This window comes from Ictidomys tridecemlineatus, chromosome Y (genome assembly GCF_052094955.1).
Source record: "Ictidomys tridecemlineatus isolate mIctTri1 chromosome Y, mIctTri1.hap1, whole genome shotgun sequence".
Taxonomy (NCBI): Eukaryota; Metazoa; Chordata; class Mammalia; order Rodentia; family Sciuridae; genus Ictidomys; species Ictidomys tridecemlineatus.
This window is the reverse complement of record NC_135494.1, coordinates 23,291,340-23,309,826: the sequence shown is the minus strand read 5'-3', so window position 1 is coordinate 23,309,826 and position 18,487 is coordinate 23,291,340. Positions and strand designations below refer to the sequence as shown.

Below are 18,487 nucleotides of genomic sequence, written 5' to 3'. Positions count from 1 at the left end.
CATAGAGGGGCTGCCTCCTCTGTAGCTGAAGATTTCCTCCCTCCTGGAGCCTCTCCCTTCAACTAATTTATCCCTGTCACTTGGTCCTTTAAGTTAGGACGTTCTAATAAGTGGACGTGGGGTGCATTTAATGATAATAGGACAAGAGCTATCAACTGGGATTACTCTGGTGAGCCAGGAGTGAGGTCGCCCTAGTTATAAGGCATAGCTCTGACCTCATGCCTCTTCTGGAAGCTTTAGCCTTCCAGATGCTCAGTTACCAGGTCCAGGAGCAGGCTCAGCACTAATGCTGGCTTTCCTCTCACAGCTGTCATTGAGACCTACCGACTTCTGGGGAAGAGTTGGAGGGCACTGGGTGTCTGTGAGTAGCCCAGGGTGGCTTCTTTGGTTTCAGTGATGTCTCTTGCAGCTTTTGCCACTGCCCTCCTAGGAGCTGTCCCTAGGATGCCCCAGAGTCAAGCCCAGCTGTCCTGATTTTGCCTTCAGGGAACATCTCCCAGTGTCCAATGAAGAAACCCTATTCCATGAGCCTTATGTTCCAACAGGACAAGGGAAGAATACTAATAATGCGATAATAAAGAAGTATATTATTTAGTGAATTAGTATATTGGGAGTTTATGAGGCTTATGGAAAAATGAAAGGTAGAGTAGAAAATGGGGCCTGGCAGCCGGTTGAAGCTTTCTCAAAATGAAAGTGAACTCAAACAATGGAACCTAAGATATCTGTTGGGTAAGTTTTTTTCATAGCCATACAGTGTGACAAATTACCAGTGATTCAATAACAAAGCAATTTGGCAACAAATGTTTGGAGGTATGTAGACTAATGCAAAAATGTTGTTCAGTATTTGCATTGTTAATATTATTGATAGTTCATTTAAAAATGTTATTCTCCTAAATTATCAGTTAAGAGCAAGAAATAATTGTTTATTTTGTTGGGAACCTACCTTTCAGGATTAGTGAAAAGGAGGGCCAGTTGTTGATCTCACAGTTTGAATAAGAACTGTATGTGGTTATGACTGAATCAAACAAGTTAATATGTAGTCATGCTTGCTTAAAACAGTAAATCAAATATATTTTGGCTTTTTATTCCCCACTGAAACAGCCCGTTAGAAATGTCACTGCCAAAATGCACCCCGATTCCCAGATTTTTGGTTTCCGATGCTATTTTTCTACAAGTCTTGGGGCTGAAAGGTACAAGGTAATTCTAGAACCCCTATAATTTGTTGGATCATAAAACAAAGCTTTAAATGATTGAGTCATTCAAACTTATCCACAACCCATCTATACAAAATGCTCCTACTAGCTAAAGGTTTGGCAGTGGGAACATCAGGAGAGGGCTGGCTGGCATCAATTGGTACAATACATTTGAATTCATCAGTCCCTAATGATATCCAACAAGAACTGACAAGATGAATTTTCAAAAAATAATTGAATAGAATGTATTTCAGTTGGGTTGGGCTTATTAACTCATTTATTGTGTCAATAAAAACTACTAGTAAATGTAAATGCACAATTCAGAACGTGTTTTCTCCTTCACCACCAATCTCTGGCCCCAGTCACTGCCCTCTTCCACCTGAAGGTCTGTACAGCCTCTGCAGAGGCCATCTCTAGTCTGCCCACGCCTACATCGTGTCCTGCCAAGAGGTTCTATGGCAAAGTTCTTTTGAGTTCCTTTTGTAGAAACTCTCTGCCACTCCTCCCCATCTCTTTAAAAAGGGTGTCTTTTCTTATTTCCTCCATGCCTTATTTCATCCTTTGGCCTTTGACTATGTAAGTGCTGATCTCTTTGAGTTTCCAGCGTCAGCTTCTGGGGCCACCTGGACGGGAGGACCTCATGACGTCCATGGGTGTCTGGTGCCACTTTGTGGTGAGTCCTAGAAAATTCCTTCTGCTGTTCCCAAGCACAGTGAAACTCCCTGGGCCTCCAGGATAAAGGAAGACTGACCATTTTTCCAAATGAGGACTCAGTTGGAAAACTCCCACGGGCTCTGCCTTTAACAAACTTCCATTGTCAGTTGTGGAATTGAGACGTTAGTGGCCTATCTTTTCCCTCTGTGTCTGTGTTCTATCTGTCCCTGGCACATTGGTGGCTTCACAGAGTGCCTGGCTCACCCTCTGTACTGTGACCATTCCCAACTTCTTAAAAAAAGAAGAAGAAGAAGAAAAAAAAAAAAGACTTCTTTTGATGTCTTTCTTGCTATGTGTCCTATTTCCAACCATCCTGGGCCAGGCTGACTTTCTTGGGGGTGTTCCTCTGGCTACGGATCACTAGGGGGCGCCACTGTGACACCTAGTCTGTGAAATTGGGACCAGAAACATCAGAGCTGATCCCAAACTATGGCCTTCTTTTTCTGGCTTCTGGGACCTTCAGGTCCTCAAATCCTGGACAAACCAAGTGAGCCTGGAAAACCCATGCCTGCCTGAGGTGGAGAATGAGGCTCACAACTGGAGGACAGCGCTTCCTCTCTGCCTCCTTCAGTGAGAGGCTGGAAAAACTGAGCAGGCTGCCCTCTCCCGCATCTAGGAGCGAAGTCCAGGCCCCCAGGCTGTGGAGGAGGTTCCTGGTCTCTCCACTGCACCCCATGGAGGACAATTTTAAAACGACTTTTGAAAAACCTGGAACCTTGGAATAACGAGTGCCCCAGCAGACCTCATTAGGTCCTGCATTTTGCTCTTGTACTGAAGACTGCTCATCCACCAAGAGGCCACGCGCCTCCAAATACCACTGGCGACACCAGCTGAGTCTTTCATCAAATCGCCTCAGTGTAAGATGACGCCCACAAACAATGTGCAGGCCTTGGTTAGAAGCCTGGCATCTCAAAACCAAACCAAACCAAACCACCACCAACAACAACAACCCAAAACAACAGTAAAAAAGATTAAGCCTAGGAAACATGCTCTCGGATCTCCAGCCTTAGGAGATCACATCCCGGAAAGGGGTCCCTTGTGGGGTGACACCTACTTCCAACCTACCAACTACGTCATCCTGAGGGCTTTCGGATTATGGGGGGATAATGAAGGTATTAAATAAATAAATAAATAGATTTTGCTGTACCAGAGAATGAACTCAGGGATGCTCTACCACCCAGCTACATCCCCAGTCTTTTATATATTTTATTTTGAGATTGGGTCAACACTAAATTGCTGAGACTGGTCTCAAATTTGCCACCTTCCTGCCTCAACCTCCCAAGTCACTAGGATTATAGGCTTGGGCCACTGAGCCTGGTGCAATTATTGTATTTTAATGCGTGAAGAGTTTTAATTTAGCATATGGTAGCAAGTAATGCTGAAATTTAAATATAAATATAACTTTAAGTTCAGCTTTAGTTTACGAGGTAATCTCTTTTTCAGATAAAAGGATTTTTTTACTTACAAAAAATTTTCAGGTTCTTAGCACTTGAAATTTACTAAATTAAAAGTAATATTAAGAGACATCAGGGAATCATCTGCTTGGAAATATGCCCTCCCAGCAAACGGTGAGGCTGTAAGTGTAAAAAGTCTGAAATGTGTTGAATTTGCTTTTGTTTACCTTATTGATTATGGATTATTGCTCTTTAGCCCTATAGACTGATTGTGCATGTCTGTGTGGGATTAAACAGCATATACAAACTGCACCTGGGATTGTCCATTGTTGCTTAACCACTGAGCCACATCTTTTAGTTTTTTATTTTGAGACAAGTCTCACTAAGTTGTTTAGGACCTCACTAAATAGCTGAGGCTGGCTTTGAACTTGTGTTCCTTCTGCCTCAGCCTCCTCAGCTGCTGGGATTACAGGTGAGCACCACTACTCCTGGCTACAAATTGCACTGTTTTGAAACAAGTAATTCTCTGCCTTTTCTTTTTTCTCTCCTCCTCTCCTGCCTGTCTACCTCCCTCCATCCCTCTCTTCTTTTACTCTCAAGTTTTTTTCCTTTTTTAAGAGTTTTGAAGTCTGGAGGAGTTTGACTTTGAGTTGACAAGAAGCCTCACAATGAAGAACTGATGGCCTGAGGTGTGGTTCTAAACATGCTGCTGAAAATCAAAAGCTGAATTTTGGGGGAGTGGTGGTGAGGGACATGAGGAAGAGGGGCCCACTCTTTTCTTGGCTAATGACTCATTTATTTTTAAATTTATTTTTAATTTTAATTATTTATTTTTAGTTTTTAGCGGACACAATATCTTTGTTTGTATGTGGTGCTGAGGATCGAACCCAGGCCGCACGCATGCCAGGCGAGTGTGCTACCGCTTGAGCCACATCCCCAGCCCCCTCATTACTCATTTAAATAGTCATTTCCCACCTAAACGATTTATTGCAAAATTGGGATTTTTGGGGAACTAAATGCTAATTTAAACTTTAAAAAGGCATGATATATGAATAATTAAAACCAGATGACATTAATTTGCTTCTAGTTCAAAGAAGATGATTTTATGGTTTTCTTTAAAATCACAGATGCAGCTCCTACAGAATGCTAAGTCAGGAATTTGGGGTCTGCCATAATTTATTCCAGGGAAGTATTTGGATTTCTCCACTAATACTAAATAGCTACAGCTGTGGTCTGATGGTGTGTGCTATGATTTTAAACACTGGAGTCTTTTATGAGCTGGTTCTGTTAGAACTCACATAATCTGGATGTTGTAGGATTCTATAGAAAAGCTTCCATTTTAACTTTCTGAAATGATGTAAAGGTGAAATAATCTGATACATTTTTCAGTTGATGAAAAAATTCATCATGATATAATTTGATATATCTGGTTATATATTTTTTCATTTAAACTTTAAATGTAACTAGTTATATTTTATGACATTCTTATTTGGCTTTGGGAACTTTGAATTTTCTATAAAATTAAGGTGATTGGTAATTGTGCTTTCCAAAGACTTCTGAGAATATACATTCTGCACACTGTTGATCTCTATGATCAAAATAAGGACAAAATGAAACATATATAAAGCTAAGTCTGAATTTTGATTTATAACAAAAACATCTTAGTATATTGCACTTAAAGTACATTTTTGAGCTAATTATAAAGAATATGATCTCCCTATGAGAAAATTGAAAACTTTGACTAGTTTTGGGTTCAAGATACTACTCCTAGGTGCAGTGGTGCATGCCTGTAATCCCAGTGGCTTGGAAGCCTAAACAGTAGGATCATGAGTTCAAAGCCAGCCTCAGCAAAAGTGAGGCACTAAGCAACTCAGTGAGATCCTGTCTTCAAATAAAATACAAAATAGGGCTGGGGATGTGGCTCAGTAGTTGAGTGCCCCTGGGTTTAATTTTTGGCAATCCCCCTCCCCCAAAGCTACTAATTGGGAGAACCTTTCAATTTTTCGCTATGGACCTTGATGTAACCATGCACAATACAATGTACTGGTTTATTAAGTTGAATATTACAACTGGTGGGAGAGTTTATAGTTTACAAAAGAAGCAAGATAAATTTAAAAAAATTGGAAAATAAGAACAGTCCTTAAAAAAAAAAAGACATCCCCCTCAACATGTGAAAGTAACAAAGGAAAAGATAGATTAGGTGGGGAGTGGGCAGAATTGTTCATTCAGCTAGATATTGTGTGAGCCAATCCTGATCTTATCCCTGTGTATTAGCCCCTGATGATGGACAAATGAAGTTCAATCACCATGGCAGAATTTTGGCCATTGTTCTGTTGGAGGTTTCTCTACTATCTTGCAGTAGGTAGAGTGTCCACCTTCTAAGAGCTTTGGTTGGCTAACCATTCTGATGCCAGGGCCCTCAAACTTCAATCACCAGAAAACAGTTAAACCAAATCTTGGTACCAAAGACTCATAGAGCCAGAGATGAGAGATGATGAGTGACTCTAGGGCAAAGAGAGTTTTTCCAAATCTTTAGTAGAGTGCAGTCTGAAAACCAACAAAAATAAGAATTAGAAGAGTTGAACTTTATTTGATAACTGGAACATTTATTGGATTGTTGGGTGATGTTATCATGCTATCTTAGAACTATTTTCTTTTCAGATGATAAAGATAAATAAATATTATGATTACTTGGTTAGAAGTCTAGATTATTTTTTAACATAAGAGAAAAGGAACTACAATTGTAGAATGAAGAGTTTGAGTTTTTTTTTTTTCTTTTTTTTTTTTAGAACTGGACTGGAAAAATCAATATGAACTCATGCTTTTAAGAGAACAAAAATAGTGCATTAAAAGCACATTGGTTTTTTTTTCCTCTTTGTCTATTGACATGACCAGGGAGCTGTGTCACTCACAATCCATTGTGGCTCCCATCTTCTTTTCTTCGACATTCTTTCCCACTGGAAGTACCTTGGGAGAAATGGAAGTTTCCACATAATGAGCTGGAAGTGAAAGGTGAACATGAACAGTGAACAAGAAGGCTAAAAATCAATAAATTAGTGAAATGCACAGGGCACAGGAGCCAGTCTAAAAGGGGGTCCTGCTGGCCAGAGTCGAGACAACTTGAGTGTCAGAAATCAAGCACTGGCTGAAGTCAACTAGCATACGGTAAATCTGAAAAGTCATGAGTCCAAAATGGTGCATGGAAAGAGAGCAAGTTGACATCAAGTATTCTAAGAGAAGGTGGGGGTGTATTTGGTGAGTCTCTTATCAATATTGGTATTACAAACTCAACCACTGTATAAATGAATAAAACAGAAACTGGAAACACAAATACAAGGGAAATATAAGTGGACCAACTTTGTAAGCTGTGACTTGGAGACAGACAGTGGGGTTGGGGATAGAGATCCGTGGTAGAGCTCACACTTGCCATGCATGTGTGAGGCCCTGGGTTCCATCCCCAGCACTGAGGATGGAGTGGGGAAAGATAGAGCAATGCCTCATAAAACATTAAAATTCAATTGGGATATATTTGATCAGACTCGTACATTAAGAAAACCCATAAAATTAATGGTTAGGGGCTGGGATTTTGGCTCAGAGGTAGAGCACTTGCCTAGCATACCTGAGGCACTTGGTTCAAACCTCAGCACCACATAAATATAAAAAAAAGACATTGTGTCCACCTATAACTAAAAAATAAATATTAAAAAAAATAAAACTAATGCTTAGGAGTTGAGGTTCAATGGATCCTGGCTTCTGACTGGAGATCAGTCCCCGTCCTTCTTTCTGTATATGGAGGACAATGAGTATCAGCAAAAGTTCTGTTGAAAACAATTTTTTGTCTGTCTCATGTCCACACCATGGATCAAAACAGAAGTTTTCTCCCAAGAAACAAGTGAATACAAACCTCATAATAAGTCCCACAAAATGACAAACTGGGTAATGAATGTCATTAGTTCAAAGAATGTTTAAATCTTTAGCTTCAGTCAGAGCACACACACATGCTCAGAATGCGAAGTGCCTTGAATACTTGCAGTAGACTTGTAAAGGAAATTTTTTAAAGGTTTTTTTTTTTTAGTAGTATGGTGGCCTGTGCGGGGATGTCTGGCGGGAGCTCTCTGCCTTGGCCTCGAGTGTTGCTTTTTGGGGACTCCATCACTCAGAAGATGTGATGTTCTGAATCGTGGATTTTCAGGTTACAACACCAGATGGGCCAAAATTATTCTTCCAAGACTAATCAGGAAAGGGAACAATTTGGACAACCCAGTAGTAGTTACAATTTTCTTTGGCGCCAATGACAGTGCACTAAAAGATGAGAATCCCAAGCAGCACATTCCCCTGGAAGAGTATGTTGCAAACTTAAAAAGCATGGTGCAGTACCTGAAATCAGTGGATGTCCCTGAGCATCGAGTCATACTCATCACGCCACCTCCGCTTTGTGAAACAGCCTGGGAAAAGGAGTGCATCATGCAAGGATGGAAAATAAATCGCTTGAACTCTGTTGTTGGTGAATATGCCAGTGTGTGTTTACAAGTGGCCCAAGACTGTGGGACTGATGTTCTTGACCTATGGACCATGATGCAGAAAGACAATGAGGACTTCTCATCCTACTTATCCTCTGATGGACTACATCTATCACCAAAGGGAAATGAATTTTTGTTTTTACACCTCTGGCCTCTGATAGAGAAGAAGGTCTCTTCTCTGCCTTTGCTGCTTCCTTACTGGAAGGATGTAGCAGAAGCACAACCTGAACTAAGTCTACTGGGAGATGGAGACCATTAGTCAATTCTAGGAAATGCAAGTCTGGTTGTTAATTTATAGATTGAAGTTGGTGATTATAACACATAGATTCCAAGGCAATTGAGTGCAGAATATTTTTTTCTCAAGCTTAAAATTCCTCCTCACTATGCTGGACCAAAACACCAATTTTTGCCACTAATGTTTATAATAAAAGTTTTGAGATTCTTCAGGGGAAAAAAAAAAGGTTTTTTTTTTCCTCCAAATTTGATAACAATTCTAAAAGTGTACATGATATAACCAATGTCTACTGTGGAAATAAGAGGAACTTGTCTAAGCTATCAGTATCAAATGGCAAATTTTCATCAACTAGGTTTAGAGGGAAGATTAAATTACCTTTTCATCTAAAAACAGTGACTACAGAGTCCATATATGAAGAGATCAGAAAGTGCTGTCTGGTATCAGAAAACTGATACTACAGAGGTGTGTCAAATAGTGCATCTGTACCATTATGATTTACTTTTGTATTTCTAACTAAATATTCACTTTTGAAACTAAATTTGGATCCCGCTCCCCGCTGCAGGGGTGCCTTACCACTGAGCTACATCCCCAGCCTTTTTTGTTTTTTATTTTGAGACAGGTCTTGCTAAATTGCTGAGGCTGGCCTTGAACTTTCTATCCTCCTACCTTGGCCTCCCAAGTCCCTGGGATTATAGACATGTGCCACCACACCCTGCTGCATTCTTTTTCAACTTCCCTTCTCACAGGACATGGGACAGCCCTGCCTGCTGCCTTGGGTAGCCAGAGCAGCTGTGACCTCTCTCTGTGTCCTTGTGGCCTGTCCTCTCTGTTGCTTCTTCCCTCTCTAGGACTGATTCTTTGTTCTTTCTCAGCACCTCCCAAGGCCTTCACGGACCCCTCCCAGCCTAGCTCCTGACTTTCTCAGTTCCAGGGACCATCCATGACCAAATTCCAGATCTGGGTCCTTTGGTTCAAATTCTTTTGAAAGAGAATCTGCCTGAGCCAGTGCATGGGTTGGGTGTCCATCCTGGGTCAAGGGGATTTGGCTTAGGTAGGACCATGTGGGGTAACCAAGGCATGAGGGTCAGCTCCACCATGAGAGGGGGTGAGGAATCTGGAAGTATCTCTCCCAGGGAGCCCCAAGCCCCACGGTCCAGTGGAGGCAGTACAAAGTGGGCAGGATGCAGCCACTTGTCCTGACCCTTCTCAGCTGTGTCGGTGCTCTCTTGGTCCTCTGGAGCAGACAGGAGGCTGAGCAGCAGCCCATGGTGGATGGGCAGGGTGGCCCCAATCAGGCAGGGCCTTAGATTCCAGGACAAGGATTACCCTAGATGCAGCTGGCAGCAGAGCCATGGACTGGAGGGGTGACCCGAGGAAGGGAGAGTGTCCGGTGGCTGCCACCATCCAGGCAAGGTGTCCCGGAGGAGTGTGGTCAGGGGCACCTTCACAGATATGTGCCAGTGTGGACCTGAGTCAGGAGGTTTCTTTCCCTCTGCAGTTCAATGCTCTTTGGTGGCTGTTTTGATATTCTTAACACTTTTATCTTTTTATTGTGTTTTCTAAGAGAAGTCCCTCATGCTCATGCCTGGGCCTGCAGCCTCAGCTCATGTGGGGTCCCCCCTGCGCTGCCTCCCTGGCACAGGTTCTCAGCTCCACCCGAACCTGTCTCTTGTCCTCTTCCAACTGGCCTCCCTTTCCCTCCTTCACCCCAGAACCACCATGGTTATCTCCACAGGGACCTCTGGGTATGGGCCTAGCAAGGGTTTGCTGGTCACACATTTGTGTCTTGGGGCATGACAATGGCATTACCATAAAGTGTCTGAACCTCTTACCACCCATGATCCAGGTACCAAGGACCTCCCACATGGAGGTTTAGAGGTCAGATCATTCATCTGCTGTGGGTTGGGGCCTAGTCCACCAGAAGGGGAAATGCCTAGTTTGACTTTCCTTAACCCCACACCCAGGTGAGTTGAGTGGGCTAGCAGGCTGGCAGGTTGGACTGCATTAGGACAGAGCCCTTAGGTACCTGTGGCTGGGAATTCTCCCTTGCTAGTCATGCTTGGGGGAATCCTCCCTTCCTCCTTCCATACTTCCTGATTCTGCCTTTTTTTTTGCCTCTGGCCAGCTCCTAGCACCCCACAGGGACAAGCCATGAAATAAGAATTGTGTGATTCCCATGGTTCTGCACACCTGCTAAATGCTCTGATGTTTGATTTCAAAATTGAAACTGCACAGTGTAAAGATGAGCAGTAAAATTATTACCAGTAACTAAAAAATTCCTCTTTTTCACTTAGAACACTATAAAATATTAAATAAAAATCATGGTGACTAGCTTAGAAAAAGACCACAAAAGGAAGGGAAAACCATTCTCCAGACCTGTGGTGACACTTTTTCCACCTCATGCATGGAGGGGCTCACAAATTATCTAGTTGGTCCTGCTTTTGGTTGACATGTCAGGGAAGGAGCTGGAGCAGCCCAGGGTCGTGGGGACAAAGATGATGAGTTCATTTTGGGATGTGATTGGGGATGCGTTTTGGTTTTGCAGTACTGGGTGTCCAGAGGCGACAGCAGTAGGGGTGTGAGGACACTGGGGGTTGTCAGGGTGCTGGGTTTGCCAGGAGAGTGGTACCAACCAATGGAGGGCAGCTGAGTGTCCACTGCAGGAAGCTCTGAAGGGCTGGGGTAGTGAGGAGTGGGGTGTGTGTGTGTGGGGGGTGACAGATAACTCCTTCCAAAACAGGTACAGGAGGAAAGAACCAAAGAGAAAGTCAAGGGCAGATGAGATGGCATGGCAGAGTCACCTCGGAATGTTAAGAAGGACAGGTGCCCACACTTCACTCCAAAAACACTTCGAGTGCTTGGGGAAGGCTCTGCTAGAAGGTGTGGTAGTCTGACATTAGAAAAAAGGGAATAAGAAGCAGCTCTGAGCTTCACAGTAGGTGTTGTCTGGGCATGAAAACACTAAAGGGCTGCTCCTGTGTAGAGATGCATCTGGTGCAGCTGGATTTTTGCAGTGTGAACGTGGGCACCTCAATGTCCCTTGTCTTACACCGGGTTCTTGCCCCATGGAACAGAGGAGCTTGGGCCAGGTGTATGGAAGGGTCCTCCTGCTTGGACTCTGGGGTTGGGGGTCTCTTTCTCCTGGGCTGCAGGTCTTCCTCCACTCCTCCCACTGCCTGGGAGGTGTGGCCCAGAGATGCTCAGGCTCTTTCCCACCCAGAACAGCAGACACCTCTCATGGGAGCCAATACAGGGTGGACCAGCTCAAGATCCTGGAGAGTCACAGAGCCACAGGCAGCAGAGCAGAGGGACTAAGAGTTCTGCTTATGGGCTCAGACTCCTGTGTTTTGAGTTCTGACTCTACCATTAAAAGCTATGTGATCTTGGGCAAGTTATTTAACCTCTCTCTGAGCTTTAATTCCTCATCTGGAAGATGGGACTAATAATAATACCTCCTACATCAGAATGGCTAGAGGTTAAATGAGATAATATATGTAAAGTGATTAGTGCAGTGGCTGGTGTATGGTCTGTACTTGATGATTCCAATGGGTGGAACTTTCTGCTGATTGGCCAGCTGCTCTGCTTTCACATGGGGTGACCTGTGAGGTGTGGCTACATGGGCTGCTCCTGTGTCAAGCAGTACACTTCCCGAGGCATTCATGTTGCCTCTCTGGGTCTAGGCGCCCCATTTTTCCTCTTCCTGCCCCCTGCTCCCCTGATTGGTTGTTGGGGCTTCAGGGTCTGGGCTGATGGTGCAACCAAAGGAGGGAACAAGAGCTGGTGAGCAGCACGTTTGAGGCCCAGGGCCTTCTGAGCCTGTAGGAGGAGGGTTTGGCCTGGGGGACATCAGCGTTTGCACCTGATGTTTTTATCTGAAAGTCCTGGCTCAGGTTTCTTGCTGTGAGAGCGAGGGTCTGAAGAGGGCCCTGGCACTGTGGCTTTTCAGGATACTGAGCCAATTTGTCCTGTATCAGCTTTCCTGGGGAGGGAGGTCAGGCCAGGGAGGGAGCCTTTCTGCCCAAACCACTCTTGACAAATTCCTCCCAGAGCCATTGATGGAGGGGAAATGCTGGTGCTTTAGAAATGGGCTTGTCCACTCTGTGGGAAGACTGTGAAGACCTGGGCCCAGGCCACACATCTTGCTTGTCTAGCGCAGCAGTGTCTCAGACATGAATGGAAGACATCTGACCAGGACTGGGGAGTGGGCATGCACCCCAACCCTCTCTGTAATATCCTCCAAACCCTGAGAAATGACAGATCTCCCCCCCACCCCATACTCTTTGTATTAAGACTTAAAAATGGACCTAGGGGATAAGCTGATGAAGAATTGAATTACGGAACAATAAAATTTTTATTATGGGGGCTGGGGTTGTGGCTCAGCAGTAGAGCACTCACCTAGCATGTGGGAGTCCCTGGGTTCAGTCCTCAGCACCACATATAAATAAACAAAATAAAGCTATTGTGTCCAACTACAACTAAATAATATTTTTTAAAAAGTTATATTATGTACAACTGAGTTACATTGCTTGAAAAGTGTGGGTTTCTTTTTTTTGGGGGGTCAGTACTAGGGATTGAATCCAGGGGCACGGCTACCACTGAGCTATACGCCAGCTCTTTTTATTTTTATGTTGAGACAGGGTTTCCCTAAGGTGTCCAGGCTGGCCTTGAACTTGTGATCTTCTGCCTCAGCCTTCAGAGTCCTTGGGATTACAGGTGAGCACCACCACACCTGGCAATGTTTTATCTAGATTAATATATAGTGCTTTTTCTTTCTTGCTATTTCAAATACTGCGGCAGTGACTGTCTCAGAGCTTTGTGAGTATGTGTAGGACTCAATCCTGGGTCAGGGGCATGCGCGCTGGGAAGCTGAATCCAGCTTATGCTTTTGATTCTATTCCTTCCTTACCTCTTCTTCATGCCCTGGCTTTATCCTGAGACGAATTGAAGAGTTTTGACTTCATTTCTCTCTCCCCTTGCCAAGTTCATATACTTAAACATAAAGTATTGGTTCGTCTAGCCCTAAAGAGCTGGTGAATCCCAACATTTATCTCCCTTCTCTCCTCTTTTGGAATATTTGCAACCTCTGGACCAGTGGGAGTTTGACTATTCCCAGCGCAGAATCAGCTGTCGTTCTCGGAGCGTCCACTAGGTGTCAGTGGAAATCTGGGTTGGTGCCGGCTCCGGGCTATTGTTGACTTGGCTCGTCCCCGTGGAGCCTCGGTGTCCTCTTGCGCAAAATAACAAATGTCCGTGGCGCAGGGCACTTTCTTCTGGAAGTTCTCCAGGGAGCTCAGGAGTTTGCATATGAAGCCAAGGGAGCGAGAGACTTCTGATATTCAGCGTGGAGCAGATCCGGGTCTCTCCCAGCTTTGATATATGAGATTATTATGGCGAGGCAATGCAGGCCAGGTGACTCTCGCTGGGCATGCTGCTGAGGGTATGGAGTCCTGTGTGGGTTGCGACACCTGGCACAACAGAGATGTCGCTGCACGGCGGCGCGGATGCGAGGTTGGAGAGAGGAGTGAGGTGGGGACCTCCAGGGACCAGGACCGCAGGCTGGAAGGAGGCTCCTAAGGAGCCATTCCACCCCCCCCCACGCCCCCACGCCCAAGTTTTGCCAAACGTCCTCCAACTGTCCACTCTATTTAGACTGGAAAAACAAAAACAAACAACCCCCCCTCCCCTTTTTTGGTTTATTTTTCAGAATCAGCATTCTAACGTTTGAATCACATCGCAAGTTTGGAATAAAAATTCCAAACTTTTGCTTTGATGTTTACCTTACCTGTGCAAGTACCCACGGGCTTTTAATACTGGGTCAGGAGAATCACCTCTTAAGGCCTCCATACCCTGTCCGTGCTCTTCCTAAACCACAGATGGTCTCTCCTGGGCACCAGTGTGGTCACTGCCACAAGGGCTGATCCTGATCCCTGCCAAAGTCTGGTCTTGGATGGGTAAATATTTGTACTCTGCAGAGTGAATTGTCAGCTAGTATCGATGTTATGTAAGCAGCTATTACTCTCAGAGCCCAGCACAAGCCCCAGCCAAGCACCCTGTTAGATTTAATTCTCCCAAATCCTCAGACCCCAGATACTCTGTTGCAGCCTGAGTCCCCACCCCACCTTAGGCTTCCCTGCCTCCAGGCCTGTCTATCCTGACAGCTTTCCTATCCTCAAGTCTGGATCTTAATAAACTTGTTACTCCTGCAAGGCTTGAGCTGCCCCTGCAAACTGTCTACCTCTTTTCTGAGCTCAGCAGTTCTAGGAGTCTCGGGGCAGGAACATGTCTTCACAGCACAACAAAATCATGTGACAGTCCTCCAGGGCATCAATGATAAGGGATTGTTCACCTATGTCCCCGAGGGCCTCTGCATCATCTACTGAAATATATAAATATACATATTTACATAAAATGTGTAGCCTTAACTGGCATAACTAATAAGGATCTCCAAGGGTCCCAAGATGACATGCTGTCCTTACCACATTGACAGAGTCAGCCAATATAATTTACTAGCTATTGGACTCACTTTTGGACCTACTTACAGTAAACTGTTTATCTTTGTGTTTGCAGACGCTCAAAGAAAAATCTCTAAACATTGGTTCTTTATCTGTTGATTTTTATGGAAAGGCACATAGGAGGCAATTGATGTCGGTTTTTAAATTCACAAATGCAGGGTGTTTTGTCTGTGCTCTGTAGAAGAACTGGCTGGCAGCTTGACAGGCTAGGTGGGCGGATGATGGTGCTCTTGTTCATCCCTTTCACCTTCTCCCACCATCTCTCCCTCTCATCCTTTGCCCTCTCTAAACCGGAGCATTCAGTCTGTTTGGGGGGCCTTTTTGTTGGGTTCCTTGTCCTGATTTCTTAGTGTTATTTGCTGCTACAATCAACAGTGAAGAGGTCTTTAAACTTATGTTGAGAAGAAGAATTGTCATTTGGGTCCAGAGCAAAACATGGGCACCCTGGCACAGTCTGCATGATACCATTTACTATGCTGCCAACAGCAGAGGGCTAGGAAGGGGATTTGTGGGTGTGTGTGTGGGGGGGATGCAGGAGCTTTTGACTGAATCATTTTATGCTCCATGTTCTGGAGAAGGCAACATAGCAACATAACTAAGGGTTCACCAGTGGGTGGAGAGTCAGCTGTGCATGGGAGCAGCAGAGGGTGGGGGATGGGGAGAGCTGGGAACACAAAGAGTTCTGGGCTGAGAAGAACTCTGTGGTCTGGATTGAGCTCTGAGAAGTGACTAAGACTCTCTTCCAGTGTCCACTCCTGTCTAGGACTCTAAAAACTGATCTCTGTTTATAGGGGGTCAAGTCTGGAGGTGGAGCACAGGAGGCCATTAGAGCAAAAGCCTAGTGCAGCCAGGAGAAGAACCCATAGAGAAAGAGAGAGCCCAGGGGAGGGAGTGGGGCACTGAGTCTCCTCCCTTGGATTTCTGTTGTTTGAAATTTAAGCTGTCAGCTGCACTCTCTTGGGGCAAGTGATGAGCCAGAACACTCCCAGCCTCTACTGAGGCTTCCTGTTGCTTAGGAGGCCGGCCCTGCCAGTCTCACCACCTGTCCCGGTTTCCTAACATGTGCCTTGTGCTCTTTCCTCTCAGTATCAGTGCTCATCAGGCATTTGGGCTTTTCTCAGGCCAGAAGGGTCAGCAGGTCAGGGAGGATGGTAGAGGGGGCCAGATGCCAGGATCTAGTCTGGATGAGAATCACGTCCAGTTCCCTGGGCACTGGGAGGCCCTGGAGGTGAGGGAGCCTGGTGAGGGTAAAAGGGCAGTGGGTGGTCATGGGGTAGCCAGGGAGGAGTGGCCAGGGGGAGAGCCTCTGGTGTGAGGGTGCAGACAGATACTGCCCCAGGGATTAGCCCTGGCCAGAGCCAGTTACTGCAGCTGCAGTATCTGTGGGTCTGGCCTAACCATAACTGCGGGGAATGCATTTTCTCTTTATCTCTCATAATTTTTCTAGCACCAGATAACCGAGGACCTTTCCCATTTCCATTTCATTTAATCTACGTCTCCACAGCCTGGAGAACAGGTGTGGGGAACGAGGAACAGAAGTGTTTTGTGACTTGCCAGGGACCCATTGCCAGCAGGGAGCCCAGATATCCTGTTCAAAAGCCATCACTCTTGAAAATGCCTCAGCGGGTTCTTGGTGTTCGGAGAAGCCAGAGAGTCACAGCCGGGGGGGCAGCCCAGGAGGAGCCCAAATGGCTGGCTCCCCAAAGCCAGTGCAGGAGAACGGGGAGAAAGAAGCAGGGAGTTGGCCCCTATCTCAGAGCATGCAGGCAGCTGCCCACCTTCCAGGGCAGCATCAGGGGTCTTTTGTGGGGTCTGTGCTCAGAAACCTCAGTGCTGATGCTTACGGTGGAGAGGTCTGGAGGAGCCTCATGTGGATGGGTGGACAGGAAGGCCCGCAGAGGTCAACCCTCAGAGCTGCTGGGAGGACCAGACAGAGTGCTGCCAGAGGGCACCACAAGCTCCCTTCAATGATAATGACTCCTGTTTGTTCTTCCAACAGGTGTCTATGGAGCACCTGCCATGCCATGGTATAGGTGCCTGGACCTCTGCAAAGACAAGTCAAAGGTGAGCTCCCAGCAACCAGAGGACAATAACCACAGCGCAGTTGGTGCCCTAGCCTGTAAATCCCCAGGCCATTTGTTACTCTTGGGGTCACTCCTCCTTTTAGTCCTAACACTGACCCAGTTCCTGACCTCTGGCCTGAGTTGGTGGGTGGTAAATGCTGCTTTTGAGTGGGCTCCCCCCGGAGTAGAACAATGGCCCACGGGGCCTAGACAGGTGGCATGTTCTGTGGCCCAGGCAAGGCTGGGCCTCCTGCCTTTGCTGCTGAGAGTCACTGGTGTGGGTGGGGCTCCTCTAGGAGACCCCTCCCGCCCGCCGCTTGCAGCCAGTTAAATGTCAGGCACGGGGCGGGGCTGGTGGTGAGCTCTGCTGGGCTGGCGTGTCTGGGCAGCAGAGCAACCTTCCTAACAGTTGATGCCATTACCTCCTGGTTCCGAGAAAGGGTCTGGAGTCCCTGGGTGTTTCACCTGGCTGTTCAGCTCAGCTTGGTTTGGGTTTGGATCTTCCTAGGTCACTGATTCTCTGGGAAGACTGCCATTCTGGGCCCAGCTCCTCCTTCTTAGGGCACCTGAAACAGAGTGTAACCGGAGTTAGGTCTGCCATGGACCCATGCCGTGACCTTGAGCAAGGCACTTCGCATCTTGAACTGTGAAGTGGGGGTAGAAATATCCATTGGGCCTGTGTCAGCATCAACTACCGTCCACACTGCCATCACCACCAACAACCCCCTCAGCCAAGTGGGAATCTGCCGTGTGTGGTGCTGGGCAAGCTCTTCTGGAAGTAGCTATTAATCCTCCTCGAATTCTATGGTGCCCATGTGAGCGGTACTCTTCATTGAGCCATGAAATTCGGTGGGGATGGGCAGAAATTTGGACCCTGCAGGCTGACTCCAGGTTGAAACTCTTCCTCAGCCTCCTTGCTGCTACCTGGGAAACTGGATTCCCTTTCAGTTAACGTATCTGGAGAAGCACAGAGACATCTCTTCCAGTTGCCAACTCCAACTCTTTCCAGGCAAGCCCGGGAATGGCCACAGGATCGCGTCCAACTTAGGCCCATACCTGGCTCTCTGCGTATCAAGTAGCACGGAGGGTCATGACTGGGCCTGAGAACAGGAGACAGCAGCTTGTGGAATGAGCTCAATTTGTGCACTTTCCCAGGGCCTGGGGGAGGCAAGGACAGCAACTGTGGCCTGGGAATTGCTGATGGTGGCCTGGTATCTTGGGAATGTACTCAGACGACCAGGGGATGTTTTTCTAGCCTCTCCTCCTCCTCCCCATTCCTGGGATGGTACTTTGGACCCCACCACTATTCCCAGGCACAAAGAGAAGCCTGAACCTGTTGTTTTTGAGTGGTTTTGGTGCTGATCTCATCTCACAAAGCTTTACCTCTGTGGCGGTGTGTGCCTGATTCAATGCTGCTGTTCCACACGACAATAGGCCCCAGCACTCTTATGAGGGAGCTATGATGACATTTATTTTATAAATAAGGGGACTGACATTCAGAGAGGTGAAGAAATGTCCCCAGGACTGTACAGGTGGAAGGGAAATCATGAAACCGGGATCCAGGTTCAAGATCTGGATTCTTACCATGTTACAGGACCGTGCTCACAGAGAGTGCCATCTTGGTGGGCCCACCTTGCTTCTTCTGGACTGCACAAGGCTCTGTGCATGCTTCTGTCACCTTGGTGCATGACTCAGGCCAAGTCGCTAGGCCTCTTATGTCCCCTTACAGCACCGTGCTCATTCCAGCCAGGGCCACTGTGAGAACAAATCAAAGCAAGTGGAGAAATCCACTTTCAACTCACCAGAAATGTGTACAGCTCCAACCATTGCTGGTGCTTAGTACTGAAGGGGATCAC

General features: G+C 46.2%; 2 long non-coding RNA genes and 1 pseudogene across 5 annotated transcripts in view; 2 read left to right on the top strand and 1 right to left on the bottom strand.

Annotated features, from left to right (window-relative positions):
• Positions 1-6,209: 6,209 nt before the first annotated feature.
• LOC144372113 (uncharacterized) overlaps positions 6,210-18,487 on the top strand; it is a 71,539-nt gene continuing 59,261 nt past the window's right edge. Inside the window, exons 1-3 of one of the 4 annotated variants that reach the window (XR_013432164.1) lie at positions 6,210-6,313; positions 12,694-12,769; positions 16,568-16,632. This is a non-coding gene — a long non-coding RNA (uncharacterized LOC144372113). Of the gene's footprint in view, positions 6,557-12,693; positions 12,770-16,427; positions 16,633-18,487 lie in introns of those variants that run through there. The other 3 variants (XR_013432163.1, XR_013432165.1, XR_013432162.1) reach the window with 3 other exon arrangements.
• Positions 7,525-8,158, top strand: LOC144372112 (isoamyl acetate-hydrolyzing esterase 1 homolog pseudogene; annotated as a pseudogene).
• LOC144372114 (uncharacterized) lies at positions 16,346-17,858 on the bottom strand. The gene is made up of 3 exons (XR_013432166.1): positions 17,688-17,858; positions 17,054-17,197; positions 16,346-16,613 (listed from the first exon to the last, which is right to left on the bottom strand). It is a non-coding gene; the product is annotated as an uncharacterized LOC144372114 (long non-coding RNA).